Genomic DNA, 26,272 nt, shown 5'->3' on the forward strand with positions numbered 1-26,272 from the left:
GTATTTTCTATTTGGGAAATGTGAATCTTTGTGTAATAAGCACAAAGATAGACTTATAGGTAAATCAGTAATAACTTCCTTTGGGGAGACCATGGTTAAGAAAAAATATTTTTATTTTTCTCATTCCTAACCTTGCTCAAGAGAATTACTGAGAAATATAGTTTGCTATAAACTCAGCTTCCAATATGCCCTGATCCAGATCTCACAAGAACAATGAATTCTATTAGACTCTCACTCCTGGTGGTATCCTAAATGAGTGTTTCTGGCATACTGTGTGGAAATTACACAGAAAACAATCACACATAGCTTTGAAAATAGAGAGGCAAGAGCACAAAATCTGCAATTACACTAATTACCTAAATGACACTGGATAGACTTTCTTGTAGGCCACAGTTACCTTATCTTGCAATAAGAAAATAAATAAAACCAGGTCCCAGTGGAGAAAGTACTCAGCATAGCACCAGCTTTGTAGCACCCTTGAGTTTCAGAACTGAAACTAAGACTTCAAGTTGAGAACTAAAAGCTACTACTAAACACCTCTTTTACTTGAAGTTAATAATTATAAGAGCTGCATATCTCTCCATAAAAATCACTCTGTTCATATAAGTTAGACTCTCCTTGTCCTTCACCCCATATCTAAAGAGAAGTTTGGGCCAGGAGAAGAAATAATCAAGGGAGTGTTCTATCTTACGGGAAGTGCACAACAGAGTAGTGGGAGGAGATAGTCTACAGTCCCTGGGGAAGAATGGGAAAGTTGTTTTTTATTTTTCTTTCAATTTAAGCCAAGTGAAAGGGTGCTACCAAAGAGCCTCTTAAGGCCGTGGGTGCCTACAAAGAGAGAGAATCTGGCTTTTGTCTTGATGAGTGGAGGTCTATGAGCTCTCAAGGCTGCAGAGCAGCTGAGGAGCTGGCCTAGAAGAGGGAAGATGGTAGTTATTTTATGCCAGAAATAATCAGAAACATTTCAAATCTACCTGAGATGTTCTCATAGGCTTGGAAGGAGTGATACAGTCATTGAGGAGATAAAATCAGTTCCTTCATTCTCCAATGAGTTGAAATTCAATAAATTTATTATATAAATACGTATATATTTTCATCATCAGGCTTTCCCATACCTCTTAGCCCATTATAATACCTGAGCTTTGACTTTATTTTCTTAATCAATTTTACGCTTTCTGTTTTAGAGCTACAACATGATCCGATATCTCCTACTCTGAGGCCTCTTTCTTTGCCATTCCACTTCCATTGAGTTGACCCAGGTTTCTACATAAATGATCTAGTCACTCAGTTCTGCTGTTCTGCCAATGCCCCACCAGAACTGGAGTGTTGTCACTGCAGAAACATTCAGCTGCTCTTCTCTTGTTTCTGGGAGGATCGCATTGGCGTTGCATGGGTTCTGTTTAGAAGGGTATGTACCAGACAAGGTGGATGATGGCTTTTGAACTTCTAATGCTCTCCCCACTCTCTGGAGGCCTTGCATTTGTATTTGTATCTGTTTCTGTTTAAATATCTTTAACATTTGTCTATCACAACAAGGTGTTAAGCATGTAAAAATATTATTTAAAATGGTTTAACCAACCCCTTAATACCTTAGTTTTTATTTTCCCCTCACAATACCAAGGATGGATGGATGTCAGCATCTATACGCAGGCTTATATCAAGTTGAACTCAAGTTGAACTCTTTTTTTTTTTTTTTTTCATTTTTCTGAAGCTGGAAACGGGGAGGCAGTCAGACAGACTCCCGCATGCGCCCGACCGGGATCCACCCGGCATGCCCACCAGGGGGCGATGTTCTGCCCCTCTGGGGCATTGCTCTGTTGCATCCAGAGCCATTCTAGCACCTGGGGCAGAGGCCAAGGAGCCATCCCCAGCGCCCGGGCCATCTTTTGCTCCAATGGAACCTTGGCTGCGGGAGGGGAAGAGAGAGACAGAGAGGAAGGAGAGGGGGAGGGGTGGAGAAGCAGATGGGCGCTTTTCCTGTGTGCCCTGGCCGGGAATCGAACGTAGGACCTCTGCACGCCAGGCCGACGCTCTACCGCTGAGCCAACCGGCCAGGGCTTCATATTGAACTCTTTAACTGCTAAAATATTTCATATATAAAAGTGGTGCTAATCAAATAATCAGAAAATTAACAGACACTACTCCAAAGAAGACATACAGATGGCCAATAGACATATGAAAAGATGCTCAATATTACTAATCATCAGAGAAATGCAAATTAAAACCACAATGAGATATCACCTCATGCCTCTCAGAATGGCGCTCATCAATAAACCGACAAACAACAAGTGTTGATGAGAATGAGGAAAAAAAGAATGTGCACTGTTGGTGAGAATGCAGATTGGGGCAACACTGTGGAAAGCAACATGGTGGGGTCACTCAAAATACTAAAAACTGAACTTCATTATGACCCAGTGATCCACTTCTGGGTATATCTCCAAAGACACCTGAACACTAATTTGAAAGAATATGTTCACCCCTAGGTTCCTTGAAGTGTTTTTTACAATAGTCAAGATTTGAAAACAGCTCAAGTGTCCATCGGTGACTAAGTGGATAAAAAAGCTGTGGTACATTTACACAATGAAATATACTACTCAAACATAAAATAAAAAGGAAACTGTATTTTTTGCAATAGCATGAATGGCCCTGGAGAGTTTTATGCTAAATGAAAGAAGCCAGTCAGGAACACAAGTATCCTATGATTTCATTCATATGTAGAATCTAATGAACAAAACGAGCTAACAAGCAAAATAGAGAGCAGGCTGACTGCTGTGAGGAAGGGTACTGGGAAGGTGGAAGGATTGAACAAAAAAGGGGAAAAAAAGAGAAACAACTCATGGACATAGACAATAGTCTGGTAATTGCTGGAAGGAGGGGCAGGGGAGGTTGAGAAAGATACAGGGGTGATAAATGGTGATGAAAGGGGACTTGACTTGGGGTGGTGAACACACAATACAGTATACAGACGATGTGTTGTAAAGTTGTGTGCCTGAGACCAGTATAATTTTGTCAGCCAGTGTCATCCTAAAAAAAATTCTATTTAAAAATTAAAATAAAATAAAAATAAAATATTTCACAGGCATATAAAAGTGATGTTAATCACATGGAAAATCATGAACTCTCCAAAGATTGTTTGGTGTGTATTTCCTCATTAATGATTAATACACAGAAATCAGAGGCACTTTTACACACTAACAATGAACTGTCAGAAAGAGAAATTAAGGAAGCAATCTCCTTCACCATTGCAACCAAAAAAATAAAGTACCTAGGAATAAATTTAACCAGGGAGATTAAAGACTTGTACTCAGAAAATGATAAAACATTGATAAAAGAAATCAGGGGAGATACAAACAAGTGAAGGCATATACCTTGCTCATGGTGAGGAAGAATAAACATCATTAAAATGTCTATATTACCCAAGGCAATTTATAAATTCAATGCAATACCAATTAAAATACCAATGACATTCTTCAAAGATATAGAACACATATTCCAAAAATTTATATGGAACCAAAAGAGAACACGAAAGTGGGAGGTATCACACTTCCTGATATCAAGTTATACTACAAGGCCATTGTACTCAAAACAGCCTGGTACTGGCATAAAAACAGGCATATAGATCAATGGAACAAAACTGAGAACCCAGAAATAAACCCACAGCTCTATGGACAACTGATATTTGACAAAGGAGGTAAGAGCATACATTGGAGTAAAGACAGCCTCTTTAACAAATGGTGTTGAGAAAACTGGACAGCTACCTCCAAAAAAATGAAACTAGACCACCAACTTACACCATTCACAAAAATAAACTCAAAATGGATAAAAGACGTAAATGTAAGCCATGAAAGCATAAGCATCTTAGAAGAAAACATAGGCAGTAAACTCTCTGACATCTCTCGCAGCAATATATTTGCTGATTTATCTCCACAGGCAAGTGAAATAAAAGACAGGATAAACAAATGGAACTTTATCAAACTAAAAAGCTTCTGCACAGCCAAAGACAATAAGAACAAAATAAAAATATAAACTACACAATGGGAGAATATATTTGACGATGCGTCCGATAAGGGGTTAATAACCAAAATTTATAAAGAACTTGTAAAATTTAATACCAGGAAGACAAACAATCCAATCAAAAATGGGCAAAAGAAATGAATAGACACTTCTTCAAAGAGGACACACAGATGGCCAATAGGCATATGAAAAAATGCTCAACATCACTAATTATTAGAGAAATGCAAATTAAAACCATAATGAGATATCACCTCAAACCAGTCAGAATGGCGCTCATCAACAAAACAACACAGAATAAGTGTTGGCGAGGATGTGGAGAAAAGGGAACTCTCCTGCACTGCTGGTAGGAATGCAGACTGGTGCAGCCACTGTGGAAAACAGTATGGAGATTCCTCAAAAAATTAAAAATCAAACTGCGTTTTGACCCAACTATCCCACTTTTAGGAATATACCCCAAGAACACCATAGCACTGTTTCAAAAGAAGATATGCACCCCCCATGTTTATTGCAGCATTGATCACAATAGCGAAGATCTGGAAACAGCCCAAGTGTCCGTCAGTGGACGAGTGGATTAAAAAGCTTTGGTAGGCCCTAGCCGGTTGGCTCAGTGGTAGAGCATCGGCCTGGCGTGCAAGGGGTCCTGGGTTTGATTCCTGGCCAGGGCACACAGGAGAAGCGCCCATCTGCTTCTCCACCCCTCCCCCTCTCCTTCCTCTCTGTCTCTCTCTTCTGCAGCGAGGCTCCATTGGAGCAAAGATGGCCCGGGCGCTGGGGATGGCTCCTTGGCCTCTGCCCCAGGCGCTAGAGTGGCTCTGGTCACGACAGAGCGACGCCCCGCCCCGGAGGGGCAGAGTATCGCCCCCTGGTGGGCGTGCCGGGTGGATCCCGGTCGGGCGCATGCGGGAGTCTGTCTGACTGTCTCTCCCCGTTTCCAACTTCGGAAAAATACAAAAAAAAAAAAAAGCTTTGGTACATATATACTATGCAATACTACTCAGCCATAAGAAATGATGACATTGGATCATTTACAACAACATGGATGGACCTTGATAACATTATACTGAGCAAAATAAGTAAATCAGAAATAACTAAGAACTATATGATTCCATACATAGGTGGGACATAAAAATGAGACTCAGAGACATGGACAAAGTGTGGTGGTTATGGGGGGCGGAGGGGGAGAGGAAGGAGAAGGAAGAGTTGAGGGAGAGGAGGGGCACAAAGAAAATCAGTTAGAAGGTGATGAAAGACAATTTGACTTTGGGTGATGGGAATGCAGCATAATCAAATGTCAAAATAACCTGGAGATGTTCTCTCTGAACATATGTACCCTGATTTATCAATGTCACCCTATTAAAATTAATAATAAAAATATTTTTAAAATGTCACTTGACCACCTCCCAAAGATATCATTTTAAATATATTTCTTCTAGTAACAGTCATACATTTATCATATTTTTATTTTTATTTATCATTTAATGTAATATGAACACTTAAGGTTAAAGTTTGGGTTTTTTAATATAAAATACCTGTAGTATTACAGGACAAATTTTAAGTAGAATTAATAGGGCAATTGATAGGAACTTTCAAAATTTCTAGTTGAATTAGCCTGAGAAAGGTCATATTACCCACCCTATATACCATATATGATTTCCCCCAAACGTATTTAAAGCTTTTTCCAAAATGCATAGGAACACATTTTTAGCTATAGTTATCTGTATATACAAACATTTATGTACATTTTTTCTTTAAAACATAATTTTCATTTTCAAATATTTAACTAAAGAGCAATTTAATAAAATACCATGTACCAATTACACAGCTTAGATAATTCTCAACACATGGTCAACTTTTTTCTTTCATCATTATATATTTTCTTCTTCCAGATTATTTTGAAGCAAATTATGGACATAATAACATATATCTATGTATCTATCCATCCACTTATAGATTTTATATTTATCTATAAATGCGTAGATGTATAGTTATAATGTGTAGACAGACATACACTAAATTGTAAAGATCCAAATGCCACCATTCACATTATAGTCCATGTGACTTTAACCCCTGGGGCACATAAACTGTGATATGAGTAGTTCCTTCCTCAGTTGAGCACAGAAGGGCAGTGCTGGTGAAGACTGTTAGCCGTGAGTGCGGCACAAGAGCCACATGAAAGACTATATTTCTACTCTAGCTGATTGTCGCCATGAGATAATGCAGACTGTGTATAATCTAAATTATTTTCTAAATTGCAAGAGGCTAGATTTTAAAATTAAACTTTGAAGCACTCACCCAGATTGGGATATTTTATTATTATTATTATTATTATTATTATTATTTTGTATTTTTCCAAAGTGAGAAGCAGGGAGAGGCAGACAGACTCCTACCTGCGCCTGTCTAGGATCCACCCGGCATGTACACCAGCGGGTGATGCTCTGCCCCTCTAGGGCATTCCTCTACTGCAACTGGAGCCATTCTAGTGCCTGAGGTGGAGGCCATGGAGCCATCCTCAGCGCCCCGGGTGAACTTTGCTCCAATGGAGACTTGACTGTGGGAGGGGAAGAGAGAGACAGAAAGGAGAGGGTGGAGAAGCAGATGGGCGCTTCTCCTGTGTGCCCTGACCGGGAATCGAACCCCGAACTTCCACACGCTGGGCCTACGCTCTACAGCTGAGCCAACCAGCCAGGACCCATGTTGGAATATTTTAAAGAATACATATTTATGTATGGCTAAAGCCTTCCTATAAAGATATAGGACATGGTCCTGATGGAGGAAGAAATTTCTGGCCAAAAGGGAGAGTTCTAAAATGTCAGTTGTACCTCCCAGACCTATTTTGCACAATTGTCTCTTAGAACATTTCAGTCAATGTTGGTTATATACCCAACATGTTGCTATTAACTGCATATTGAGTTTGAGTACATAGCAGCAATCACTTTAGAGTCTTTCCACTTTTTATTAATTTTTATCCAGATTATTCTCCTTGGGGCAGTATCATGAAGTTCAGGTAGAAGACTGACCCATAAAACTAGGAGAAATTTAAATAAGGTCAATAATTTCCCAAAATTGATCCAAGTCAAACAGTATTGTAGCCAGGTCCACAGCGTACAGGGCTGTTTCCGGGTCTACAGTGTACAGGGCTGTTTCCGGGTTGGTAACTGGAACCACAGTCCCCAGTTGGTGAGCCTCCTACTCGAGCATGTGCCTGTCTTCTGAAAATGGCCCTCCAAAATTTACATATTTTACAGTGAAATGAAGCATCTATTGGAAAATTATAGCCAGAATCTGTGTTAAGATCTATACTATAGCTTAAAAGATTGTCTGGAACACTTCAATTTAATAATGTGCTATCTATCTATCTATCTGAATTTATGCCCCAAAATATCCATTCTGGATCTTTTTTCACTTTTAAACCTTAAACATCTGAATTCACTTTTTCCTTATAAATTTATTTATATTATTGATTATCTATATTTCTTTTCATTCCAAAAAAGCTTGAGTAACAGTCAACATGACATTAACCTTTATAAAAAAAATGAAGATAAAGGAGATTTGATTTGAGGTGGTGAATACACAATACATTGACAGATGATGTGTTGTAGAATTGTGCACCTGAAACCTGTATAATTAAATTAACCATGTCACCCCAATAACATAAATAAAAAGGAACAAACACAAAACAACAATGCTTGCTAAAAAAATAAGTAAATAAAATTAAAGAATAAAAGAAAAAAGTGGAGATGAAGTAGGCAAAAAGTTAAGTGACAATGCATTTACTTCACAATGAACATCTGTTTTATTTCATTTATAATATCTAGATGATTTTCCAGTCCCAGCATTTCACTTTGGTATTTATCATTTGAGTAAAGATCTTACTTTGAATTAACTTTGCTTTGATAAACATATTTTGAACTAAAAAGCTCTCACCTTTTAAAAAGTTAATTTGGTGAACGTTTGCCCCTGTTTGCAGAAGTTACATGGGTAGGAGAATGTCATTTCATTTTTGAGCTTTAGTTCAGTCAAACTGTAGTGCCACCAGTGATCTTAATGGTGTCTGTGAAACACCATCCCTGACACACCACAAGTTTCTCCATTCCACAGACCTCTCATTCCAACTTCAAATTGCTTTGGGAACTGGGGAACAATTACAACTGTTGCATTATAAATATTTATTCTTTCACATTTGTGGAATCTGGTGTTCTTCATTAAACCTGACTTTAATTCAGAATGCTGACACAAATACTAAGAGGAAAGTAACTGGTTCTTCTAGGAGGTGGAAATAATTTATCAGTAGAAAGTCTTCAATACCACAACACTATATCTTTTCATTCCATAATTCAAGCTATTATTAAACACAGATTTAAAATGTGAACAGTATGAGGAAATACAACTAGTAATTTATTATTAGTTCCACATAGCTATGATTTATTATCATCGTTATTTCTGTATAGTTCCCATTAATTTGTAAAGCAGCTTCCATATGCTACTGAATTTTTCTCAAAACAAACCTGAGAGAAAAGTAAGGCAGGCATTTTTATCACTATTTCACAAATGAAAAAACTGAGACTGTATATAGAAAGAAAAGAACCTTAAACCTAGAACTTTTTTTTTGTTTGTTTGTTTGTTTCTGTATTTTTCTGAAACCGGAAACGGGGAGAGATAGTCAGACAGACTCCCGCATGCACCCAACCGGGATCCACTCGGCACGCCCACCAGGGGGTGACGCTATGCCCACTAGGGGGCGATGCTCTGCCCCTCCGGGGCGTGGCTCTGTTGCGACCAGAGCCACTCTAGCGCCTGGGGCAGAGGCCGAGGAGCCATCCCCAGCGCCTGGGCCATCTTTGCTTCAGTGGAGCCTCGGCTACGGGAGGGGAAGAGAGAGACAGAGAGGAAGGAGAGGGGGAGGGGTGGAGAAGCAGATGGGCGCTTCTCCTGTGTGCCCTGGCCGGGAATCGAACCCGGGACTTCTGCATGCCAGGCCGACGCTCTACCACTGAGCCAACCGGCCAGGGCCAAAACCTAGAACTTTTGCTTCTAAGACCCAAGTGCTTTTTGACCAGGCTCACCACATGCTATATCCATTCAATAGAGTACTAGGTGATCTTCTGTAATCACATTGTCTATATAAGATGGCATTTTGTTGGTACTGAATGAAAGATGTGTTTTTTAAAAAATCAGAGCCTGTTGCAAAGGAATAATTGGGCATATTAAAATTTTCTTGCATATGAGGCCACAAATATGTACAGGGGAATCGCTTAAGAACTTAAAGTGGGTGACGTCACGGAAATGGCGCCGTGAGAAGCGCGTCCGACAGCTCTCCCCTAAATCACAACAAATTTATCAACTAGAAACAGAAAAATTTATCCTCGGAGCATTCCGGAGTTCCACACAAACTGAAAGCAAAAGGACTGTTATCACTTGAATCTGAGAGACGAGGGTGTGGAGGAAGCTACCGCAGCAACGCTCATTCAAGCCGCGAGGGAGTGCGCCTGCGGTGAGTCAGCCCATATACTTGGGAACCGCGAGCCGCCGCGAGCCGCCACCGCGAGCCGCCGCCACTAGCCGCCGCCGCAAGCCACCGCGAGCAGCCGCGAGCAGCCGCGCGCGCGCCCGGTCCGGTTGAGCACCGCTGACGTTCCCAGCGGCCCGCACACTGCGAGTGGGGGTCGCCGGCCACCGGTGCCCGGAGCGCCCCATTCGCGCGCGTGCCTTGGGCATTCCACGCGCCCAGGGTGCCCTGCTGGCCCGCACACCCAGGGGGCTCCATTATCCAGCGCCTGGTGCGGTCCAGCCGCCAGCGGCAGGGCGAGCGGGAGAGGCTTGGGAGATTCTCTCCGTGGGCGGGGCACCTCACCCAGCCATTCAAGCTAACAAGCGTTGGGGGAGGGGCGCGCACAGGCAGCCTAAAATACCTTCGGAAACACAGCTGCGACCCAATCACTGAAATTAGCTTAACCCATGAAATCTGCGCACCCTCGGTTCTAATTGATAAGATCTCTCTCAGTTCAGCGATCCAAGACAAGAGGCGTGATATTTTTTAGTGCCTCTCGCTAAAGGGGCGGGGGCAACTTCTGATTGATAGAGCCTCCATATTCAGGGATAAACGCTAACAAGAAGGACTTGGCAAATAATAAGGTCTATACTACACTAGTCGTAAGCAGAGACTAGTGCCTCTTCTTCCCTGCAAAAACAGGCTACAAAGTGTGGAAAGCCTGGGTTGAGAGGTCCAACTAAATGATAGGCGCTGATCAGTCACCTTGACAACAATTGACTCCCACCCCTGCCTGATTACACTGGAGGCCCTGACTGTCAGAGCCTTTCCCAAAGCCTTGCACTGAGTGGGGATAGAGTGGGGATTTCCCAGCTCTTTGAGCCTTACTCCCCAGGCAGAAGCAGTTGCAGCCTTATAGCTGGATCACCAGGCTGCTAATTCAGAAAGGGGGGACTAGGAGAGAGAATCCAGGAAAGCAAACTCTCTCATCGTTGAACCTTGCAAACGCCAACAAGCCTTCACTTCCAGCAAGACTAAAGCCAATTATATGACATTGCCATAGAATCCCATCAACTGCAAATCCCTACCTAAGAGTGACACAGGGGCAGAGCCTGGGGTACAGAGTCACTGACCAGGAAGAGGGAGAGAAAAGAAAAAGGAAGAAGTTAACCTCTCAAAATCAAGAAAAACCCACAGACTTTACAACTTGATCCACTAATTTTTTTTTTTGTTGTTGTTGTTTGTTTCTTCTATCTTTTTGCCTTTATTTCCTCTACCTCGGTCCTTCTATTCTCTGCCCATCTTATGCTTCCCCTTTCTTGAACTACACTACTCATGAGTGTTGCATTTTATTTTTCTTCTTCATCCTCACCCTCCTTTAAGGTTATACTGCAAAACACTTAACTCTCACTCTCTCCTCTTTTTTTTTTTTTTTGTCTTGCTTTATTTTGTTTTTTTCTCTTCCTATTTTATTTCTTCCTTCGTTTTTCTCTTTTTCTTATTTTTTCCTTTCTATTCGTTTTTTATTTTCTCATTTTACTTTCCTCCCATATAATCCTCAATCACGAACAAATTAGTTAATTTGGGACTCAAGGCTTTTTTTTGGCTTTATTTCTCTTTTTTGCTTTTTTTTTTTTTTTTTCTTGTTTGTTTATTTTTGTGGCATTTTGGGTCCTCCCAACCCAAGGTCTCCATTGTATTTAGTCTTCGCTCCACTTAATACAACAGATTTTTACTTATTATTTTTATTTTTTCTTCTTTATTATTCTTTTTTGGTCCTTTTTTCTGGTTCCCTCTTATCCCTCTCATTATATCTCTTAGTTGACCATCACTTACAAGCAAATCATCTTATGCTTGTCTAAGATTTTCTTCCTTTTTTTTTTTTTTTTTTTTTTTTTGCATTTAGTAGGTCCCTACTCCCTTTTTTTTGCCCCTTGAACTCTTCACCCCAAATCAGGCCCTCCATTATAGGCACGATATTTCCCTGAGGAGGGGAGAGGAGGGAAAGAGAAGAGAGAAAAAAAGGGGGAAATAATAAATTATTACTGTTTTTTTTTGTGGGGTGTTTTACCCTTTTTTTTTTTTTTTTTTTTACTTTTTACTCTTTATTAATTCTAATTAGTGCTATCAATAAGACCACCCTCAGATGCCGATAAGAAAGAGGAAATCGAATATTATGGATACAAAAGAAAGAGAGGTAACACAAATAGATGTGGAAAAATCTATGGAGAAAAGACTTAACATATTGGAAGCCTTGGAGCTAAATGACAGAGAATTTAAAATAGAAATCTTAAAAATACTCAGAGATATACAAGAAAACACAGAAAGGCAATATAGGGAGATCAGAAAACAACTCAATGAACACAAAGAATATATTACCAAGGAAATTGAAACTATAAAAACAAATCAAACAGAAATGAAAAACTCAATTCATGAGCTGAAAAACGAGGTAACAAGCTTAGCTAACAGAACAGCCCAGATTGAAGATAGGATTAGTGAAATAGAAGACAAACAACTTGAGGCACAACAGAGAGAAGAAGAAAGAGACTCAAAAATAATAAAAAACGAGAAAGCCCTACAGGAATTGTCTGACTCCATCAAAAAGAATAACATAAGAATAATAGGTATATCAGAGGGAGAAGAGAAAGAAAATGGAATGGAGAATATACTCAAACAAATAATAGACGAGAACTTCCCAAGCCTGTGGAAGGAACTAAAGCCTCAAATTCAAGAAGCAAACAGAACACCAAGTTTTCTTAACCCCAACAAACCCACTCCAAGGCACATCATAATAAAGATGACACAAACCAATGACAAAGAAAAAATTCTCAAGGCAGCCAGGGAAAAGAAGAGTACAACATATAAAGGAAGGCCTATTAGATTATCATCAGATTTCTAGCAGAAACTCTACAAGCTAGAAGAGAGTGGACCCCAATATTTAAAGCCCTGAAAGAGAGGAACTTTCAGCCAAGAATACTATACCCATCAAAGCTATCCTTCAAGTATGAAGGAGATATAAAAACATTCACAAATACAGAAAAGATGAGAGAATTTATCAACAGAAAGCCCCTACTCCAGGAAATACTAAAGGGGGTTTTCCAACCAGATTCAAAGAACAAAAGAAAACAACACCACAAGTAACAGCTCCACCAAGAACACAATAAAACCAAATTTAAACTGTGACAACAAAGGAAAAAAAGGGGGGAGAGGATGGAGATTAACAGTAGCAAAGGATGATGAAGTGCAGAAATACTTATAAGATAGGGTACTACAATGAATATGGTAGGTACCCTTTTCATTACTTAATGGTAACCACCCTTAAAAAAACCACCACAAAAACACTTGACTTAAAAAAGGTAGCAACAGAGGAAAGAAGTATGGAACACAAACAAACAAAAACAAATGATAGAAAAACAAAAGAGAAGAATCAAACTAGATACAAAACTAACAGAAAGCAATTTATAAAATGGCAGTAGGGAACCCACAAGTGTCAATAATTACACTAAATGTAAATGGATTAAACTTACCAATAAAAAGACACAGAGTAGCAGAATGGATTAAAAAAGAAAATCCAACTATATGCTGCCTACAAGAAACACATCTAAGCAACAAGGATAAAAACAAGTTCAAAGTGAAAGGCTGGAAAACAATACTCCAAGCAAACAACACCCAAAAAAAATCAGGCGTAGCAATACTCATATCTAATAATGCTGACTACAAGACAGAAAAAGTACTCAGAGACAAAAATGGTCATTTCATAATGATTAAGGGGAAGTTGAATCAAGAAGACATAACAATCCTTAATATATATGCACCAAACCAAGGAGCACCAAAATATATAAGACAGCTACTTATTGACCTTAAAACAAAAACTAACAAAAATACAATCATACTTGGAGACCTCAATACACCGCTGACGGCTCTAGATCGGTCATCCAAACAGAGAATCAATAAAGATATAGTGGCCTTAAACGAAATACTAGAACACCTGGATATGATAGACATCTACAGGACACTTCACCCCAAAGCGACAGAGTATACATTTTTCTCTAGTGTACATGGAACATTCTCAAGAATTGACCATATGTTGGGCCACAAAGACAATATCAGCAAATTTAGAAAAATTGAAATTGTACCAAGCATATTTTCTGATCATAAAGCCTTGAAACTAGAATTCAACTGCAAAAAAGAGGGGGAAAACCCCACAAAAATGTGGAAACTAAACAACATACTTCTAAAAAATGAATGGGTCAAAGAAGAAATAAGCGCAGAAATCAAAAGATATATACAGACAAATGAAAATGAAAATACGACATATCAGAATCTCTGGGATGCAGCAAAAGCAGTAATAAGAGGAAAGTTCATATCACTTCAGGCCTATATGAACAAACAAGAGAGAGCCGAAGTAAACCACTTAACTTCACACCTTAAGGAACTAGAAAAAGAAGAACAAAGACAACCCAAAACCAGCCGAAGAAAGGAGATAATAAAAATCAGAGCAGAAATAAATGAAATAGAGAACAGAAAAACTATAGAAAAAATCAATAAAACAAGGAGCTGGTTCTTTGAAAAGATCAACAAAATTGACAAACCCTTGGCAAGACTCACCAAGGAAAAAAGACACAGGACTCAAATAAATAAAATCCAAAATGAAAGAGGAGAGATCACCACAGACATCATAGAAATACAAAGAATTATTGTAGAATACTATGAAAAATTATATGCCACCAAATACAACAATCTAGAAGAAATGGATAAATTCCTAGAACAATACAACCTTCCTAGACTGAGTCATGAAGAAGCAGAAAGCCTAAATAGACCAATCAGCAGGGAGGAAATAGAAAAAACTATTAAAAATCTCCCCAAAAATAAAAGTCCAGGCCCAGACGGTTATACTAGTGAATTCTATCAAACATTCAAAGAAGACTTGGTTCCTATTCTACTCAAAGTCTTCCAAAAAATTGAAGAAGAAGCAATACTGCCAAACACATTTTATGAGGCCAACATAACCCTCATACCAAAACCTGGCAAGGATGGCACAAAGAAAGAAAACTACAGACCAATATCTCTAATGAATACAGATGCTAAAATACTAAACAAAATACTGGCAAACCAAATACAACAACATATTAAAAAAATAATACATCATGATCAAGTGGGATTCATCCCAGAATCTCAAGGATGGTTCAACATACGCAAAACGGTTAACGTAATACACCATATCAACAAAACAAAGATCAAAATCCACATGATCTTATCAATAGATGCAGAAAAGGCTTTTGATAAAATACAACACAATTTTATGTTTAAGACTCTCAACAAAATGGGTATAGAAGGAAAATATCTCAACATGATAAAGGCCATATATGATAAACCATCAGCCAACATCCTATTAAACAGCATAAAACTGAGGACTTTCTACCTTAAATCAGGAACAAGACAGGGTTGTCCACTCTTTCCACTCTTATTCAACGTGGTGCTAGAAGTTCTGGCCAGAGCAATCAGACAAGACAAAGAAATAAAAGGCATCCATATCGGAAAAGAAGAAGTAAAGCTATCACTTTTTGCTGATGATATGATCCTATACATCGAAAACCCGAAGGACTCCACAAAAAGATTATTAGAAACAATAAACCAATACAGTAAGGTCACAGGATACAAAATTAACATACAAAAGTCCATAGCCTTTCTATATGCCAACAATGAAATATTAGAAAACGAACTCAAAAAAATAATCCCCTTCACGATTGCAACAACAAAAAAAAAATACCTAGGAATAAACATAACAAAGAATGTAAAGGACCTATATAATGAAAATTACAAAGCATTGTTAAGGGAAATCGAAAAAGATACAATGAGATGGAAAAATATTCCTTGTTCTTGGATAGGAAGAATAAATATAATTAAAATGTCCATATTACCCAAAGCAATATACAAATTTAATGCAATTCCCATCAAAATCCCTATGAGATTTTTTAAAGAAATGGAACAAAAAATCATCAGATTTATATGGAACTATAAAAAACCCCGAATAGCCAAAACAATCCTAAGGAAAAAGAATGAAGCTGGGGGCATTACAATACCTGACTTTAAACTATATTATAGGGCCACGATAATCAAAACAGCATGGTATTGGCAGAAAAATAGACACTCAGACCAATGGAACAGAATAGAAAGCCCAGAAATAAAACCACATATATATGGTCAAATAATCTTTGATAAAGGGGCCAACAACACACAATGGAGAAAAGAAAGCCTCTTCAACAAATGGTGTTGGGAAAACTGGAAAGCCACATGCAAAAGAATGAAACTCGACTACAGCCTGTCCCCGTGTACTAAAATTAATTCAAAATGAATCAAAGACCTAAATATAAGACCTGAAACAATAAAGTACATAGAAGAAGACATAGGTACTAAAATCATGGACCTGGGTTTTAAAGAACATTTTATGAACTTGACTCCAATGGCAAGAGAAGTGAAGGCAAAGATAAATGAATGGGACTACATCAGAATTAAAAGTTTTTGCTCAGCAAGAGAAACTGATATCAAAATAAACAGACAGCCAACTATATGGGAACTGATATTTTCAAACAACAGCTCAGATAAGGGCCTAATATCCAAAATTTACAAAGAACTCATAAAACTCAACAACAAACAAACAAACAATCCAATAAAAAAATGGGAAGAGGAAATGAACAGACACTTCTCCCAGGAAGAGATACAAATGGCCAACAGATATATGAAAAGATGCTCAGCTTCATTAGTTATTAGAGAAATGCAAATCAAAACTATAATGAGATACCACCTCACTCCTGTTAGATTAGCTATTATTAACAAGACGGGTAATAGCAAATGTTGGAGAGGCTGTGGAGAAAAAGGAACCCTCATTCACTGTTGGTGGGACTGTAAAGTAGTACAACCATTATGGAAGAAAGTATGGCGGTTCCTCAAAAAACTGAAAATAGAACTACCTTATGACCCAGCAATCCCTCTACTGGGCATATACCCCAAAACCTCAGAAACATTGATACGTGAAGACACATGTAGCCCCATGTTCATTGCAGCACTGTTCACAGTGGCCAAGACATGGAAACAACCAAAAAGCCCTTTAATAGAAGACTGGATAAAGAAGATGTGGCACATATACACTATGGAATACTACTCAGCCATAAGAAATGATGACATCAGATCATTTACAGCAAAATGGTGGGATCTTGATAACATTATAAGGAGTGAAATAAGTAAATCAGAAAAAAAACAAGAACTACATGATTCCATACATTGGTGGAACATAAAAATGAGACTAAGAGACATGGACAAGAGTGTGGTGGTTACCAAGGGTGGGGGGGGGAGGGAGGACATGGGAGGGAGGGAGGGAGGGAGAGAGTTAGGGGGAGGGGGAGGGGCACAGAGAATTAGATAGAGGGTGACGGAGGACAATCTGACTTTGGGCGAGGGGTTTGCAACATAATTTGATGACAAAATAACCTAGACATGTTTTCTTTGAATATATGTACCCTGATTTATTAATGTCATCCCATTACCATTAATAAAAATTTATTAAAAAAAAAAAAAAAGAACTTAAAGTGTAAAACCTTCACCAATTCGGCCCAAACCCAAGATGCGCAGCCATTTGGTTAGGCTGTTGGTGAAGGATGAACAAAACAGGTGAGCTCCTTTCCTTGTGTCTCTCGTTATCTTACAATATACAGAATAACCAATTGAAGTTTCTGGGAGAAGAAGTAAGGCAGCCAGACAAAACTGGCTGAAGGTGGTTTTGAATTGGTGAGGGAATATATGTCTAGGAGGGAAGGGCTTGGAGCAGGTGGCAAGAACAGTGGTTTAAGTGACCTAAGATGCATTGTCATTACATTTTTCAGGAATTGGAAACCAACAGGCTCCCCAGACCTGGACCCCAAAGGGGCTGGATCTGGAACATCGCCACATTTCTGGGTAAGTCAGTGTTTGCTGTCTTCTTTTGCATTATGCGTGGGCTGATCAGAGTGCTCCTGTCCCTTGGCTAACTCCTGTATCCTTCTTGGGGACAACTTTGAATCATCGTAAGTAGTGTTGAGTAAATATAGAATCATTTCACAGATAATGACGTGTTCTGAGACATATAATGAACTCCACAGTTCTGAACCTTCCATCATGATAAGAAGTACTAAGTTCTCGAAACTTAACCATTCTGCTTGTGCATTGAGTTTTGCTTTTATGACTTTAATATATCTGTGATCTCACCGATCATTTTCTGTTGCTGACATAGGTTTTCTATACAGAGTTTAACGCTACCTGTTGGGCATAGGAATACTGGAAAGAGAATGGGCTTTGGGTATTGTCTCTGCCCATTATTGGCCATCATGTGACTGCAACCAAGTGAACTAATTTCAAGCACAGTACCTGGCACATAAGAGCCTGCAATGAAAGTTGTTTGCATAAATGGAAGTTTTCCATTTAAATAAATTAAAAGTGTTAAGGTACTTCTGGCCCATACCTGAATAAATATACACTAAACATTGCCCTGAGGCTCAATTTCTTCATTTCTAATTTGGAGATTCCACATTCTCTCACCCAAGTTGAAATTTTCTCTGGTATTCTTTAACTGAATTGTTTCTGAAGTGAGAATCCCTCTGTTGGGCTTTTGACACTAAGACATTATACACTGTAGAGAAATCTTTTCACTGATCATCACAGAGCAAACTGAGTGTTAGTGTGGGGTAGTGAACATATGCTGACATTCTCAGAACTGTTAGTCTAGGTCCCTGGTTGGCAAACTGCGGCTTGTGAGCCACATGTGGCTCTTTGGCCCCTTGAGTGTGGCTCTTCCACAAAATACCACGTGCGGGCGCTACCTCGATAAGGAATGTACCCACCTATATAGTGTAAGTTTAAAAAACTTGGCTCTCAAAAGAAATTTCAATCGTTGTACTGTTGATATTTGGCTCTGTTGACTAATGAGTTTGCTAACCACTGGCCTATGGGAACCCTATACCCTTGCAAGTTTGGCTAATGTGAAATTTGTTGGCATTTACAAAGAGATGATTTTTTTTTTTTTGGTGTACTAGTTAGTAATTAATGATAACCTAATTAACTTAAATATTTTATTTCTTTGTATTATATATCTGCCCCCAAACCTCAGAAAATCAGTGTATGATACCAATTTTGAAGGGGACCTAAAAATCACAGGGTCTAAACACTCTCTTTGGACTTGGTGCTTCTAATAACGGGCTCCTTCCCAATGAAAAGAAGTATCAGTTTCTCTAACTTTGGACCTTTATATATGTCTGCTTCATTTACGTGTTCAAATGTGCTTTGTCTCACTTTTCCGCAGACACCACTTTTTCCCCTTTCTGAAAAGGAGGCACTGCCAGGGTGCTTACACCTAAACTTTGCTCAATCTGTTTTTTCTTCTGCTCAACCTCTTCTCTCCCAGACCTGCCTCGTCCTTCCCATATTTGCAGATCCAACCTCAATAGAGATTCTTCCAGACTCTCTCTTGATGTGTTTATTTCTCATTAACCTCCTCCTTCTAGAGAGACTTAAGATAGTCACTCTGATCACACAATGTAATTATATTTTATATCAAATTGTTTCATGTGCAGTTTCACTGTTCCCTCACTGAACTGTAAACATTTTGATGACAGATGTGTTGTGTTATATTTGACTTTCTTTATTCAGCTTGAAACAGGAGTGGGTCCAAGTTAGGCTCTTAGCAATATCCTATACATCTTATAGTAGTCCAGCAGAAGTCTATTTATTGTGCTTTTATACAATTTATCTTTTAATATTACTAATTTTTGAATTGTACTGAACAGTGAGATGCAGCCCTGGGGTTTGCTGGAAAACATGAAAGAAGTAAGGCCTTGATCATTTTCTAGGTCGCTAAGCTTGTCCATCTAATGAAACAAAAGAAAATCCATTTGTAACAGAAACATCCAGCCCTGGCCGGCTAGCTTAGCGGTAGAGCATCTGCCTAGCGTGTGGAAGTCCTGGGTTTGATTCCGGCCAGGGCACGCAGGAGAAGCATCCATTTGCTTCTCTACCCCTCCCCCTCTACTTTCTCTCTGTCTCTCTCTTCCCTTCCTGCAGCCAAGGCTCCATCGGAGCAAAGTTGGCCTGGGTGCTGAGGATGGCTCTGTGGCCTTCACCTCAGGCACTAAAATTGCTCTGGGTGCAAAGGAGCAATGCCTCAGATGGGCAGAGCATTGCCCCAAGGTGGGCATGCTGGGTGGATCCCGGTCAGGCCCAGAGTCTGTCTCTCTGCCTCCCAGCTTCTCAATTCAGAAAAAAAAAAAAAAATAAATAAATGAAACATCCTCATAGTCTGACAACTCACAATCTGCTTCAGCATAACCTGGGAGCTTATTAAGAATTCAGTATCACAGGCCCTGCTCCGTAATTACTGGAACAGACCTGCATTTTAATGAGATCTTCAGGTAACTTATATGTGTATGAAAAGCTTGAAAGCCTGAAATAGTTGAATTTTTAATATTCCACCAAGTCCTAAAATTTTAGATAATAGTTGGTGGGAAAACAGTATAATAACTTTTAGTTTTGAAGCCCAAAGAGTTCTAGAATTCATTGGCACAGAGCTGAGCCAAACTCTACCTTTTATTTTATTTATTTATTTATTTTGGTATTTTTTTGAAGTTGGAAACGGGGAAGCAGTCAGGAAGACTCCCGCATGTGCCTGACCGGGATCCACCCAGCATGCCCACCAGGGGGCGATGCTTTGCCCATCTGGGGCGTTGCTCTGTCGCACCCAGAGCAATTCTAGCTCCTGAGGCAGAGGCCATGGAGCCATCCTTAGTGCCTGGGCCAACTTTGCTCCAATGGAGCATTGGCTGCGGGAGGGAAAGAGAGAGACAGAGAGGAAGGAGAGGGGGAGGGATGGAGAAGCAGATGGGTGCTTCTCCTGTGTGCCCTGGCCAGGAATCGAACCCTGGACTCCTGCATGCCAAGCCGATGCTCTACCACTGAGCCAACCAGCCAGGGCAAGCTCTACCTTTTAATTGTAGGTTGGATAACATTGGCCACATTCTTTTAAAATAGAGATAATGAGAAGAATAATTTTTTTGGTAAAGTATAGAGTGCTGCACACAAAATATTATATATAAACATTATTAAAATTTTCTCAGGTTCATTTAAATATTATAAATTGCAAATAACTCTGAAGTCACAGAATAAAACTAATGAAGAGTAACTATTGTCTTCAAAGCTTGTCCATCATACACATGCATAGTCGGTCTACACACTGGTCTTATCACAAGATAGTAAGAGTGGGCTGTCACTGTGAGATCAACAACTACTTTTAGCTTTGAGAAGATGTTAAATTGTAGTGTATGTGGTTCAATTTACTATAATCAAATGCCTGCCCTATAAAAATATACCTAACTTAAATGACCAAAAGGAGATACAGAATGTCAGGTAGACAAATTTTCATAAAAATCAATTTATAAAAAAATTTTCAAAAAATTTTTTATAAAACTGGCTTTGTGTTTTAGAAAACTTCCATTAAACGTTGAATCAGAATTTCAGTTCTTGTCCAGTTGTCTTTTGCCTTTCCACCATTCTTTCACTGGACTTGACTAAATGAAGAATTCAGGTTTGTTGTCTGAAATGTTCTAAGGTCTTTTAGAAAACTCAATTTAGAGTGTCATCAACAGTAAGGGAAGTTGCTTCTGAATTTGCTTCTGATCCTTGGTAGATTGGAGCACATTAGACACAGGGTATAGAAACTCAACATCCTAGTCTCGTTGTATTCTAGGCACAAGCTATTAAAGATAACAACATATGTTAGGAGCAGGTGACAGAAGTTGAAGAAAACACTCTATGTCATCTTAGAGTAATGTTTATTCAAGACATCCATTACTTTTGTTGCTTGGCAGTGAAAATATTTTGTTAGGTCTTCTTTAGATATCCTGAAAGCTGGAACATGGACATAATAAACAAAATTTTTCTGAAGAATTCATTCTTCTGGGGCTCTCAGGTTACCCAAAACTTGAGATCATTTTCTTTGTTCAAATTCTAGTTATGTATCTGACTGATCATAGCAAGTATCCTTGATTCCCATCTTCACACCCCTATGTACTTCTTCCTGGACAACCTCTCTTTCTTGGATATCTGCTATACATCCTCCTCTGTTCCCTCAACATTGGTGAGCTTAATCTCAAAGAAAAGGAACATTTCCTTCTCTGGATGTGCAGATGTTCTTTGGGTTTGCCATGGGGTCAACAGAGTGTTTGCTCCTCAGCATGATGGCTTTTGACTGCTATGTGGCCATCTGTAACCCTCTGAGATACCCCATCATCATGAGCAAGGTGGTGTGTACTGATGGCTTCTGTGTCATGGCTCTCTGGCGAAATCAACTCAATTGTGCAAACATCTCTTGCCATGCAATTGCCTTTCTGTGGGGATAATATTATCAATCATCTCTTATGTGAGACCTTAGCTGTCCTTAAGCTAGTAGGTGCTGATATATTTCTCAACACTGTTACCCTAGCAGTGTCAAATATGGCATTCCTGGTTCTTCCACTGATGATGGTCTTTTTCTCCTACATGTTTATCGTCTACAACATCTTGAGACTGAACTAAGGCACAGGGAGACACAGGCCTTTTCCACCTGCTTAGCACATCTGACTATGGTGATATTTTATGGTACCATCTTCTTTATGGATGTCAAACCCATGTCTCAAGACCTCTTTGATAAGAAAATTTTCAAGCTACAGTGGGGTTTCTTTCCATGTTTTATGAGGTAGTGACCCCCATGCCACTCCTGTAATCTATAGCTTGAGAAATAAGGATGTAAAAGTTGCTATAAAGTATATGCTGAGGTGGAAAGCTGTTAACTAGTAAGACCAGTGAAAATGTGGTCTTTAGTGTATTAAGGATAGAATGGCATCAGTGATTAATCATTGAGGACCTTCTTTGTGAAAATCAAAGTTACATAGAGAAGTCTTTATTCTTTGTCTGTATTTGCTCAACTTAGCTACAATTACTAAGAAGAGTAGTCTACTCTAAACTTAGGTTCTAATAGGTTCTGATTGGTTTTAGAGCAATAATACAAGTGCAGACCTCCTAGCTAAGTAAGAACTGTGCTCTTTGCCAATCTGTATCCTTGGGGTAAATCCAGATTTAGACATAAGTGATTCGATCACTAAAATCTTGTTGCCTATCTACTGTCTTCCCTGGGTTGGTGTATTGTTACTGAATTAAATCCCTACCTTCTGGTTCTTCTCCTCTGGTTTGGATTGCAACACGTGCTACTTTTGGTTCTATTTAGACAGGTATGTACCAAACTCTGTGGGTGAGGCTTTGTAACTTCTGTCCACCCCACTTGAATGAGCCCCACATTTCAGTAAGATCAAGGTTTAACTTTTTTAAAATTTGACTTATACTACCAAGGTTTTGGGCTCATATACAGGGTCCTGCTTTAAAGCTGGAATTGCTATATTAATAACAGGCAAATTAACTTCAAGAAATAGAGTATTTCCAGAGATAAATGATTTTAAAAGGTCAAAGCATTAAGAACATTAAATAAGAGCTAAGTGTATGTGCAGCTAATAGCATAGCTTCAAATCCATAAAGCAAAAATTGATACAACTGAAGGGAAAATAAATATCTATTATCAGATCTTGATATTTTTAACACCAATCTTTAGTAATTGGGAGAATAAATAAACAAAAATTTAGTATGAATTTAGAAAATTGAAAAACACTATCAAACAAATTGATCCATTGATATTTATAAAACATTGCACTGCCTGAGACACCCAATACAATGCCATACAGAAGTGGTCATGATGGACATTCTTGCCTTGATCTTAACCTTAGCAGTAGAACATTCAGTCTTACAATTGCCTCTATTATGATGTTTCACACATCCAGCTTCTTTTTTTCTTATCTGTAAATGGAGGGAATTAAATAGTCCTTTGATTTTCAATTGTAGCAAAATGGATGAAATTTACCATATTAACCATTTTTAGGTGTACAGTTTAGTTGTATGTATTGATATATTCACATTATTAAGCAAAAGATCTCTAGAATATTTCCGTATTACAAAACTGAAACTCTATACTGTCTATACACTAATTCCCACACTCCCTTAGCAACAACTTTCTATTATAAGTTATATGATTTTGACTACTTCATATAAGTAGAAATCATACAGTACTTGTTATTTTGTGACTGGCTTATTTCAATTAGCATAATGTCTTTGAGGTTTGTTCATGTTGTAGCACATGACAAAATATACTTCTCTTTTAATGCTGCATAATATTCCATTATATATACATACCACACTTCCTTTAGCCTTTCAATTGTTGATAGGTCTTTGGGTTGCATCCTCCTCTTGGCTGTTGTTAATAACGCTGCATTAAGCATAAGTATACAGATATTTCTCCAAGATCTTGTTTTGAGTCCTTTTAAATATACACCCCAACGTAGGATAGCTGAATCCTATGGTAGTTTTATTTTTTAAATTTATTGAGGAATCTCCATGGTCTTTTCCACATGGCTGTACCATTACATTCTCACTAACAATTCACAAGGCTTCCAACTTCTCAGTATCCTGACCAGCACTTGGGCACAGGGGCTATTGGATTGAGGGGATCCTCTTACTTGGAAGGCAGGTATTGTAAAATTAGCATCTCCTCCTACCCCAAGCAAGCAAGCAAGCAAGCAAACACCATATTTCTTCTCCTCTATTCTGATCTTGAATAAATTATTTAATTATCACCCGCCAATTTTCAATTACTGTGTGAAGTGCTGGTGATTGGACAGGGATAAAGGTATAAACACTCCTCTTTGCATCTTCTCAGTTTAATTAGGGAAATTGGCTCAAGAGTAGAGTTATTTGTGAAATATGGGAGTGAGTGAGTAACGTTTGCTGTGGCCTGGGAATGGGATACAAAGGAAGAATTAATACCAGAGTTGATTTTGGAAGGTTATTAAGGGCATTCAAATGCATATGTGAAAGAAACACCTTACAGGCATGGAGGATAACATGTACGTGAAGTTGGGGCTGTAAAATGTCATTTTGCATTTAGGAAAAGGTAAGCTGAGCAGCGTGATCTGATCATTAAACGTGAGAGAGTAGCAGGTGATAAAACTGGACTTATCACATGAGGTAGTCTATGCCAGTTTAGAAGCTTTATAGTTCACGTTTTAGGTACTAAAGAAGGATTTTTTACTGGGAGAAAGGGAATCTGAACATGGCTTGAATTTTTGAAACTCTCACTGTGGTGAGATTGGAGAGAAAGGTTTAGGAATAAGACTGAGATTAAAGCTCTGACAGTGAAAATGGATAAGAGGAGTTTGAGTCCCGACATACTAAGCGAGACCGAGATATGTATTACTTGGCTTATAATGTCATCTGGTGTTCACTGTACAGTATAACTTGATTGAGGGAGTGAGATAGAACATTTTGTGGAACATAATTTGAAAACATTTGTAAAAAAGAAAAATGAGCTCTCAGCTAGAATCATAATACAGTCTTGCAGGTGCTTAATTAATATTTTAGTTTGACATATTCTAGAAGTTTCTTGGAGCAACAGGAAAGATATAGTGATAAAGGGCCCTTGGGGGCTGAATGGCCCTTTCAGTGATGTTGGGGGATCTTTGTGCATGGGTACATTAGAAGAGAAATGACCTGATGAATATTTGGGGCCAAGGGAAGTTATCTGATGCTTTACTGATCTTCCCTAAAATAGACAATGACTCATTCCTGACTAAACATAAGCCTGGCTGAAAATCATTGCACCTCCCCAGAGAAGAGTCAAGATTAAGGGGAAGACAACTTCGTCTTTTAAGAAGTAAGGTTGTTACTCAAGTTGAAGACTCCATGGAGCCAAATTTTTAGAGAGGAACAAGCATTGAACCAAGATAGGGTTATTGCATAGGAGGATGTATTAGTTTGGTGATATAACAGAAGCCCTAGGCTAGGTGGCTTAAACAACAGAAACTTATTTTTTCCCTGTGCGGAGTCTGTATATCCAAGGTCAAGATGTCAGCAGGGCTGGTTTCTCTTCTGAGGAGGCCTTGCCCTGAGGTCTCTCTCCTTGGTTTGCAGATGGCTGCCTTGATTGTGTGTGCTCTCCTGGTCCTCCCTCTGAAGGTAACTGTCTGGTATGTCTGGGTGCCTAGACTTCCTCTTCTTATAAGGAGTTCATTCATATTGGATTAAGGCCCACCTTAATGAACTCATTTTAACTTGAATATCTTTTTAAAAGCTTTATCTCTGAAATATGGTCACATTTGGAGATACTGAATTTTGGGAGACAAAATTTAGCCCATAACAGAGGCTATGGTACTCAGCACCTGGCTATTTTACTCTTCTGCAGGAATATAATGAGGGTCTATAATTAAGGCTCGCACCTGGATATGGGGAAAGTAACCTGCCCCCCCCCAAATCCATGCTGATCAGCTCCCTAAGTTGTAATGGGTTTCATTGTTGGTGGTAGGGAGCTTACCCACCTGAGAAACTTTCTAGCTCCCTTCCTAAACTGGGACACCAGCAAATAGAGGCTTTAGGCTGATGTCGTGGTTGTTGATGACAGCTGAATGCACAGAGCAGTGTTCACACTGCATTTCCTCGAAAGTAAAAAAGGCATCGTCTTATTCCCAGTGGACAGGGATCTCAAGGCCTGAGGATTTCAATGTAGTGTCATTTCTGCTTTTTCCAGTATAATTTTTGGTTTGTTAGGGTTTTTAAAGTCTGGCCTAGAAACTAGATTTTTAAAAAATCATGTTTAGAAAAAATTTCTGAGAAAAG

The 26,272-nt window shown here is 38.9% G+C and overlaps 1 pseudogene; it reads left to right on the forward strand.

Annotated features, from left to right (window-relative positions):
• The first annotated feature begins 17,123 nt into the window (after window positions 1-17,123).
• Window positions 17,124-22,354, forward strand: LOC136322191 (olfactory receptor 13C4-like; annotated as a pseudogene).
• The last annotated feature ends 3,918 nt before the right edge of the window (window positions 22,355-26,272 follow it).

Source organism: Saccopteryx bilineata, chromosome 2 (assembly GCF_036850765.1).
Source record: "Saccopteryx bilineata isolate mSacBil1 chromosome 2, mSacBil1_pri_phased_curated, whole genome shotgun sequence".
Lineage (NCBI taxonomy): Eukaryota > Metazoa > Chordata > Mammalia > Chiroptera > Emballonuridae > Saccopteryx > Saccopteryx bilineata.